This window comes from Carica papaya, chromosome 6, assembly GCF_054855325.1.
Source record: "Carica papaya isolate Zhongbai chromosome 6, ASM5485532v1, whole genome shotgun sequence".
Lineage (NCBI taxonomy): Eukaryota > Viridiplantae > Streptophyta > Magnoliopsida > Brassicales > Caricaceae > Carica > Carica papaya.
Genome location: NC_142314.1, coordinates 23,566,363 through 23,575,646, shown reverse-complemented (window position 1 = coordinate 23,575,646; position 9,284 = coordinate 23,566,363).

The following is a 9,284-nucleotide window of genomic DNA, read 5'->3' as shown; positions in this document are numbered from 1 at the left end:
GCAATGTGCGTCGTGCATGTGCACACAATGTGCACATTCCATCTACACGCACGCACTCACAGGACGTGTACACAACGTGCACGTCCCATCTGCGTGCACAATGCAGGGTTAGGACCTATATGCGCGTCCTGTCGTGTGTAGGCAAGCTGTCTGCGTGTTACTTTGTACATAGACTGGCACTGCACACTCTGCGCACGCCATCTGCCCAATAGGCCTGTGCGGACAAGCCCTGTACACCTGGGGCTTACGGACAGCAAACTGCGTGCACAGTGCTCAGTTCGCCTAGGCCCTACGCAAGCAGCAGCAGGCCTAGGCGCCTGTAGGCTAGCCTGCAGCGTGCCAACCTGGAACTACCACCTCGGGTAGTGCACCACTACTGCCTTGGGAGGCATACTCCTACCGCCGGTAGATGAAATTTTCCTCCCTCATTTTTCGTGCTAAAAATCTTTTTCTCCTCTCTCTTCACTAGATTTTGCCACTTGGCATGAATCCAACGGTTCTGAAATTCTATAAATTGCCCTTCCCCTTCCCCTTCGCATCCTCTCCATACTTCTATTTCTTTCATTTTTCAAGATTTAGAGAGAGAAAAAGAGATAGTAAAATAGTGAGAGAAGAAGAGAAAGAAAAGAAAACAGCGAAGAAGAAAATATCAAAGCTTCGGTAAGGAATCTAGTATTACTTTCGACGTCTTAAAGGGTATTTTTAGATAAGTAAATCTAATGTGATTGTTATTTTATCTGTTTTGCATGCCTCTGTGTTCAAATGAGTTGAATTGTTCTGATTTTCAAGCATGCTATGTGAATTACTGACATTTGACATGCATATTGCATCAAGTGTCTAATTAAACTTTTTATCTCTGAGGGGTATCTGTTTTCCTTGCCTTTCAGAGTATTTGTTTTTTTCTCCCCTATCTAGTCTTAAAAGATGTAAGAGAATCGCTCCTAGTGGATGACGGCATGCCCTCTGACGAGAATGGTATCACACTATCTATAAGGGTCACTCGTGGCTAAATAATATCATGATTATAGATATTTGTTAGGACCACTATGGCTGGTACAGCTATGGTCATCGATCGTACCATGGTTTGGCCAGCTAGAAGTAGCCTTGAGCAAATTGTCATATCTGTATATGATCTGGTCATTCTATTTAGGTAGTTGGAAATCTATATCTGCCCTCAGAGATAGAAGTTTGTAACGACTTCATGAAGCATGACACGAAATATCTATGCATTTCATGATTTATTTGATTTTCTCTATTATTTAGTATGATATGTGTGTATTTTATTTTCTGTGTTAATGTACTATTTCGATATTCAAATAAATAGTTTTTTTTTTCTAATGATGAGTTAGCTCAACAAGGAAGCTAGACGATGATATAAAATAATAAACTTTTGAGATCTTATGATTTTAATTTAATACTATTTTCCTTACTGAGCATATGGAACTCACTCTTTCCATCCCCCCCAAATGATGAAGAAAATAGGAACCACAGGTAGATCTACCCTTGGAAGTCTATAAGGATCCTGTGGATCCACAACTCTGAGTGCATGATTGTTCCCACACTCTGATGAATTCCAGTAGCATAGTGAAAGAAATGGCCCTTATGTTTTATATTTTGTTACCACTTATAGCCTTAGTGATATATGAATTTGGAACATTATATATAAGTAGTAAGGGATTTGTTAAGATTTGATTCCAGTGCATAAATATTATCATGCACTCGTTATTCTGAATCTATATCTGACACTTATTTGCCTTAATTGCCACCTGGTATGTCACACAATATGGTCGGGTAGTAACTTGTAGTTCTAGACAGATGAACCTACATGAACAGAACTATCTCACTCATGACCTTGAGCTTGTAGCCATAGTTTTTGCCCTCAAGATATGACATCACTATTTGTATCATCAAATTTTTGAGATTTGCACTGATCACAAGAGTTTGAAGTACTTCTTTTTTTAGAAGGAAATAAACATGAGATAGAGGCATTGGATGGACCTCTTGAAGGACTATGACTACAAGAACCTATACCGTCCTGGTAAGGATAATGTAGTCATGGATGCTTTTAGCAAAAAAGAACTCAATATTATTGGCCAGGTGATGGCTCCTAAGTGGAGAATGCTTGTGATAATCAGGGTCTCTGACTGAACCATTATGGTGAGGGCGTCTATCTAGCCAAAATTCGGAACCAACCCACTCTCATCTAAAGAATCAAGTTAAATCGATGGATCCTGAGATAGTGAAGTTGAAAGAGAAGTTAGAGTCAAAGAAATTGTGTGAGTTTAAAATGTCTGATGATGGGGCCCTTAGGTTCTGAGATCGATTGTGGGTGTCTGGTGCCACTAAACTCTAGTTGCATTTTATAAAGAAAGCTCATGCATCTAAGTTGGCTATCCATCTGAGAAGCACAAAGATGTATCAAAATTTGAAGCATTGTTTTTCGTGGCCGGGTATGAAGAGTGATATAGTTAACTTTGTCTTCAGATGCCTCACTCGCCAACAGGTCTAGGCAGAACATCTGAGACCCAACGATCTTCTGCAGTGTCTCTCCATCTCAAAATAGAAATGAGAGCATGTGACTATGGACTTTGTGATAGGATTACCAAGAATCAATTCATATCACATTGTTATTTGGGTCACTTTCTTATAGCCAAGACTACTTACTCAGTTAGCAGGTTGGCAAGATTGTACGTTGAGGAGATAATCAAGCTCAATGGCATTCCAGTTTATGTGGTATCTGACAGGGATTCCCATTTTATCTCTTAGTTTTGGGGAAGCTTCCAAGAAACTATTGGCTCTAGTCTTTACTTCAGCACTGCATACCATCCACAAACTTATGGACAATCTGAATGAACTATTCATATGCTAGAGCACATTCTATGTGCCTGTATACTGGATTTTGGTGGTAGTTGGTCTAGCATCTACCTCTAGCAAAGTTTGCTTACAACAACAACTATCACTCCTGTATTGGTATGGCTCCATACAAAGCCCTCTATGGTAGGCCATGTCGATCCCTCACTTGTTGGAATGAAGTTGGAAACAAATGTCTCTAAAGAATAGATTTCATTTAGGAGACAATTAAAAGATTACGACCATCTGTAAGAAGGGGAAGATGTGACACCCTTGAACCTGTTTAACATCAAATGTTGTATTTTATTTTGTTTCTATTTTTAATTTGGCATTTAAAATATTATTATGTAGGATTTAAAATATTTTTTGGTCAAAAAAGTGTTTGAAAATTTTAAATCAAACAAAAAAATGACGAGAAAAAGCACCACAGGTAAGCCTTGCAGGAAAATAGCTCACAGGAATTTTTACATCCCAAATGCAAATTAAAGCATAAGGGTGCCAAATATAAAAATAAATTACGAGTGCCTAATAGATAAATATATGCTGGAACAAATAATTACTATCCCTTACAAAATAATAATAGAGTTTCATACGATACTCATGCAGAAAACAAAATTTATTACAAGCTTCTATAAAAGATGGACTCATTAGAGTGCAAGACAATTATACACTCATAAAGGATGATGGATTCATGAAATCCTCAAAGGCTTCATAGGGTAAGGAAGTGATTAGTTCCTCACTATCTTCCTCATCTGGAGGGGGACATGGAAAGGAGTGAGTTCCATATACTCAATAAAGAAAATAGTATTTAAATAACACCATAAGATTTCAAAGGTAATTAAAAGTACCATCATTACATACTATTAAGAATCATGTCAGGGTTCTTTACTAATTATGAAAACAATTTATTTCAATAAAGAAAATATCAAGTCAAAAGTCATATCATGTCAATCAAATCAATCATACTGAAAATAGAGAAAATAAAACTAATCATAATATACACTATTTTTCATTTTATTCTTCGCGTGAAGTTGTTTCGACTTCCATCTACTAAGGAAAATACAGATTCTTGACTACCCACGTGGAATGACCAATTCATTTCATATTCTATCAATAATTTGCAGCTTGTCAAACCAACAACACATTTACAGCTTGTCAAATCATGACACGATTTATGACCACGACCATGCCAACCATAGTGTTCATACATGTCAATTATAGCCACAGTCGTACTTCACCGAAGGTGACCCCTAGAATCATATCGTGTCACCACTCTCCTCAGAAGGTATGTCGTCATCCACATAGAGCAATCCTCTCACGTCTTTTCAGACCATATGGGGGAGAACTAGAAACCTCTCAGAGATAAAAAGCCTAACGAAACATTTTGTGAATCATGCATGCTAATACATATTCCTCATACTTATACATCTCTTCATTCTTAATTACTTTACCACCGTATAATGTATCATATATCAACGTTTATCCCAAGTATTTAATAATTTAAGTTAAACATGCAAGAAATCGATTTATATATGTTGATAAAATATGCATTAACATGTAAATTATTTCATTTAAACGTATAAACTAAATCATGCAACTATTTAATTTAAACTTTGTTAATTTTAATATAGAAATACTCCTTAGAATATTTAAAAGTAAATACTAAATTCCTTACCAAAATCTTGGTGTTTTCTATGCTTTTTCTTCTTCTTCTTCTCCTCTCCTTCTCTCTCTAGATCACTCCCTCTCTCTCTAAAATCTTTGGTGGATGAAGAATGAAATGGAAGTGATGAGGAAATAGTGAAATGGTGGTCCCTATTTATAAAAAATAGGAACCATTAGATTTGTGCCAAGTTGATAAATCTAGTAAACAGAGAGAAAGTAAAGGTGAAATGTGAGTGTGACAACCGACGGATGTAAGTGATGAATGGATGATGCAATGTGATGGCAACACAAAACTGGAGGCACGCCACCTAAACGACAATGACATGGCACCCAAGCAATGACGGCACGCCACCTGAAGGCGATGTATGGTAGCCAAGGGGGCGACACTCTTTACACGAGGCAACGCATGTAACCCAAGCCTGCTGCACAAACAGGCCTACTGCGCGCTTGTCACCGTGTGCAAGCCTACGACGCATAGACCTATTGCACCCTGGCCTTGCACGTAGGCCACACCTTACACCCCACGCAGATGGGACGTACGCATAGTGCTCACATCCTGTGCTGGTCGTGGGTGCACATGTGACTGGTGCGTAGAGCCCGCGTGGGCGGGACCCTTCCTGCGGACTTTTTTGCCCTTTTCCTCCATTTTTCCTTGAAATCTTTTTAATTAATTTAAATATAAAGTTCCTATGAAATATAATTTCAATAATTATTTAACTAAATAATACAAAATTAAAATACAAAATTCATCCAAAAATTTAAAATACAAATATTAAGGAGTTTAAATGGTCTTAGGACCCGAATAAATAGGGGTTCACATTACAAATTGAGCACGAAGGTTTTTAGGGTATTACAGTCCGAGTTAGTGATATCGCGTGCCTGTAGCACTGCACGCAGAGGAATAATGCTGCACCTCTGTTCATGGACCAAAATTGGTCTGCCTGCAGTCACAACCTGCCACGAATGCCACATGGTATGTATGAATGCCATGACACGACTTTTGGTCGGCCACCATGTCGATTAATGGCCAAACACGATTGCATGTGATTTGACAAATCACATGTATCTCTTCTTGGCTATTGAAAGCCCAAATAACCCTCTCAATTCTTCATTTTCCTCTCTTTTCTTCTTCTTCTTCCCTTGATTAAAACAAAGAAAAGCTTGAGAGAGAGTTTGAGGGCAACCCGAGAGCCAACATGAGAGCTGTACTTTTTTCCTCTGGTCTTGGAAGGCTTTGATAGTTACTTCTTCCCTTCTCTGCACGGTAAGCCTTTCGTCTTTTGATTTTTTTCTCTTTATATGTTGCCAAGACACCTCATCTACAACCTTTTTCTTCTTTTTAGAAATACAAAAACATTCTATCAACTCGGGACAACTGCTGCAACCTCTCATCCTCCTAAGAAAGTAATTTTTTTCTCTTGAAACCGTAAGCGGATCTCATTTCTTTAAGAACCAAAGCATCAAATAGATTTGAAAAGGTGTTTGGTATTTATTCCAACACTTTTGAAGAGCTTTTTCTATGTTTATGGAACCATTTAAAATTCAAAATGAATGTTTGTCTAATTTGGATATTGTAGTGTGTGTGTTTGCATGATAAATGTTTGAAGATTTTTGGTTTGTTAATGTTCGAATGACCTTATTTTACTAATAACTTATTTGGAATGCTATTTATGAATGCTAGATGAAAACTAGTTCGAGTTTGGAATTGTTGCACTCGGGAGTGTCGACCTATTTCTTTGCAGCAGGCACTACGGTGCTAGGTCAGATGTGCTAATTTATAGCAAAGGTTAGGTGCTGCATTGCCCTACTTGGCACCCCTACATGCTGGACCAGTCGTGCAGGTTAGGCTCTTGCCCTCACCTATGTGGTAAAGGCCGAGAGGGTTGCTAGATTGAGCCTTGGCCCAAGAGGAAGCCCGAGAGCCCAACTAGGTTTAATGACCCCTGTTTGGGCTCGACATCAAATGGGAGGACCATTACTAGTCCATGGTTCAGGTTTGTTTTGTTGGAACCTCACTAGGTTCGAGTCAGATAAGTGATTAAGCCCTTACAAGTTGTGTTTGTGTGAGGCCCTCATTGGGTCAAGTGGAGTGGTGGTCAAGCCCCTCACAAGCTGGATTATGTTAGGACATTATCGGGCTAAGTGATGCTATTTGCCAAGCCTTCACACATTGAGTGAGTGTGAGGTCCTCATCAGATCGTGGGTGAGGTTAGTTTTTTAGCCTTTCATGGGTCGGGCTAGTGTAGGATACTAGTAGGCCTTTTGGGTTAAGACTTATTTAGGTTCTTGTGGACCGGGTCAATAGGCTTTTGTAGGTCAAGGTTGTAAGCTCGGATGGATTGGGCTAGGGTGAGGCCCCATTTGGGTGAGAGATTCAGTGGACCTCTATCGGGTCCAGGTTAAGTCCAGTGAGCCCTATTGGGTTTGAGTTAGGTAGGTTGGGTCCTTATTGGGCTGAGTTGGTCAATGGACCCCTATTGGGTCTGGGTTAGGTTAGTGGACGCCTATCAGGTCATGGTTCAATTGTTTGGGCATTAATAGGCCCAAATGATTGGGATTTAAGATAGTTTGGAAGTCGGGTAAACAATAGGTTTTAAGTACCATTTAATGGACCCAATGGGTCAAAATGAATGTTAAGGATTGCGAATTTGATGGTGATTCTGTAACTATTAAGAAAAATGAAAGGACTGAAATTTGTTTAGTATTATTACTAACGGGTGACTGAATATGACTTCTACTGACTGTTGGTAAACCGCTCCCTGTGAATAGTTCTAGCCTTCCCTCTTATGAGAGTAGATTGTGATTGATTGTTAGTGTCACAATGGTGAAGTACTACCATCGCCATAGTTACTAACTGTATTACTGTATATCGAACTTATCTATTTTTTATTCATAGTGATAGTTAGAGATCCCTATGCCCTCTGTTGATATAGGTTAGAATAGTTTCACGCGAAGATCTGTAAAATAGTGTAACTGAAACGAATAGTTTGACTATATAGCTAGGACTGTTTATCGATTATTTATGATTTGGATCGCATGATGAGTTGGTTATGTTTCTCATTATTCCACCTCATCATGCTATATTTTAGATGGTTTTATATGTTTCAAATATGTTTCTCACTGTTTATTTTTATTACTTATGTTTGAAGCTAGTATTTCAAAATGTATTTCAATTAATTGAAAGTATGACATTTTTATGATATTTTAAATGAATCTAATCTGCAATGGTCTTCGACGGTAATCTAATTGTAAAGGTAACAACATGTTTTTTTTGAAATAAACAACTTTTGAAACTTTAGTAGCTTAGTTTAAATATTATTTTCCTTACTGCCTTTTATGAAATTCACCCCAATCCATTTTTCCCTAGACAATGAGGATAGTGAAGAATCGCTCCCTGAGTTGCCTCTTGAAGCTTGTTTGGATCCATTCATGGACCAGTAGTAGATATTTGAGTGCATGTGGATGATTGTACTCTAATGAACCCTATATTTTTGTAATGAAAGAAATGACTAGAACAACGTCTGCATATATTTTGCTAGCCAACTTCTTGGCCTCAAATGTGTATGAACATCATATTTTGTAAGGGTGAATATTACTTCTGCTGTATAATTCTTTTATACACTCATATCTCCTATGTTATCGGACCCTTTTACCCCCCCCCAGGTATTGGGATGTCATAGCAGGTTTTATCATAGGTATCGGTCAAAGATGCAGCCCACATGTCCTTCAGACATTTCCTGGTCTTCTTATTCTTGGTGGCTATCGATTCTGGGAGTGACACGGGACAACTAGATGAACCTGGAAGTTCCCTAACGAAGATCCTAAAATTCCTCCTCATTTTTCTCATAAATGTAGACTAAGAAGAAACTCTTAAGGAATGCATCTAGGAATTAGTCCCAACTGGTAGGATTTGGTAGAGTCTCCTTCTTGAGATACCACTAGTGTTCAACCTCTCCTATGACTATGAAGGTCGCTATGGGGACTTTTTGTTCATCAGTGAGTTCAAGGATTGAGAAACCTTTCTCCATCTGCATGATCTAGGCCTCACCTACCATGGGGTCTAGTCCACCATCAAAAGAAGGAGAGTTTAACCTCTAAAACTCTGAAATATTATTCAAAATAAGATGACCATGATTATGTTAGTCCTCCACAAGATGAGGACGGTCGATGTTATGACCAAAGTTGTGGTCGATGGCAGGTGTTAAACCCTGAATGGCTCTGAATAACTCGGTGAATTATGCTCTGATTATGGCATCCTGGGCCTTAGGTCTTTCAACTGATGGTCTCGTCGAGTCACCATTGCCTATAAAAGGGAGAAAAGGGTTTAATAAAACATCTTTGTCTAGGGTTCCTAGACTACTATCATTTCTATGGGAATTCCTTGGACTAGCTAACTCTAAGTCCTAAGCCTTAGTGTAAAGGATATCCTAGGAATCTTACTCTAATGCCACCTATGACATCCTACTACCCGGTGGGAAGCAATGTTCAATAAAAAATTGATATGAGTGCAAATAAATTTAAATCAAAACATGAAAATTACATTCATCCCCTATGAAAATTATAATAACACATATGAGGTATTGAAGTTAGCTATCCAGATATTTACAAAATGACGTTTAAGCTACTTCTATAATTTACAAAATAATTGTCCTTTAAAGTAAGGTGCACTTGTGCACTCAACAATCTAAGGATCCACGAACGGATCCAAACAAGCATCAAGGAGCAGGTCAAGAGGTAGATCATCTTTATCAACGTCAGGTGGGAAGGAA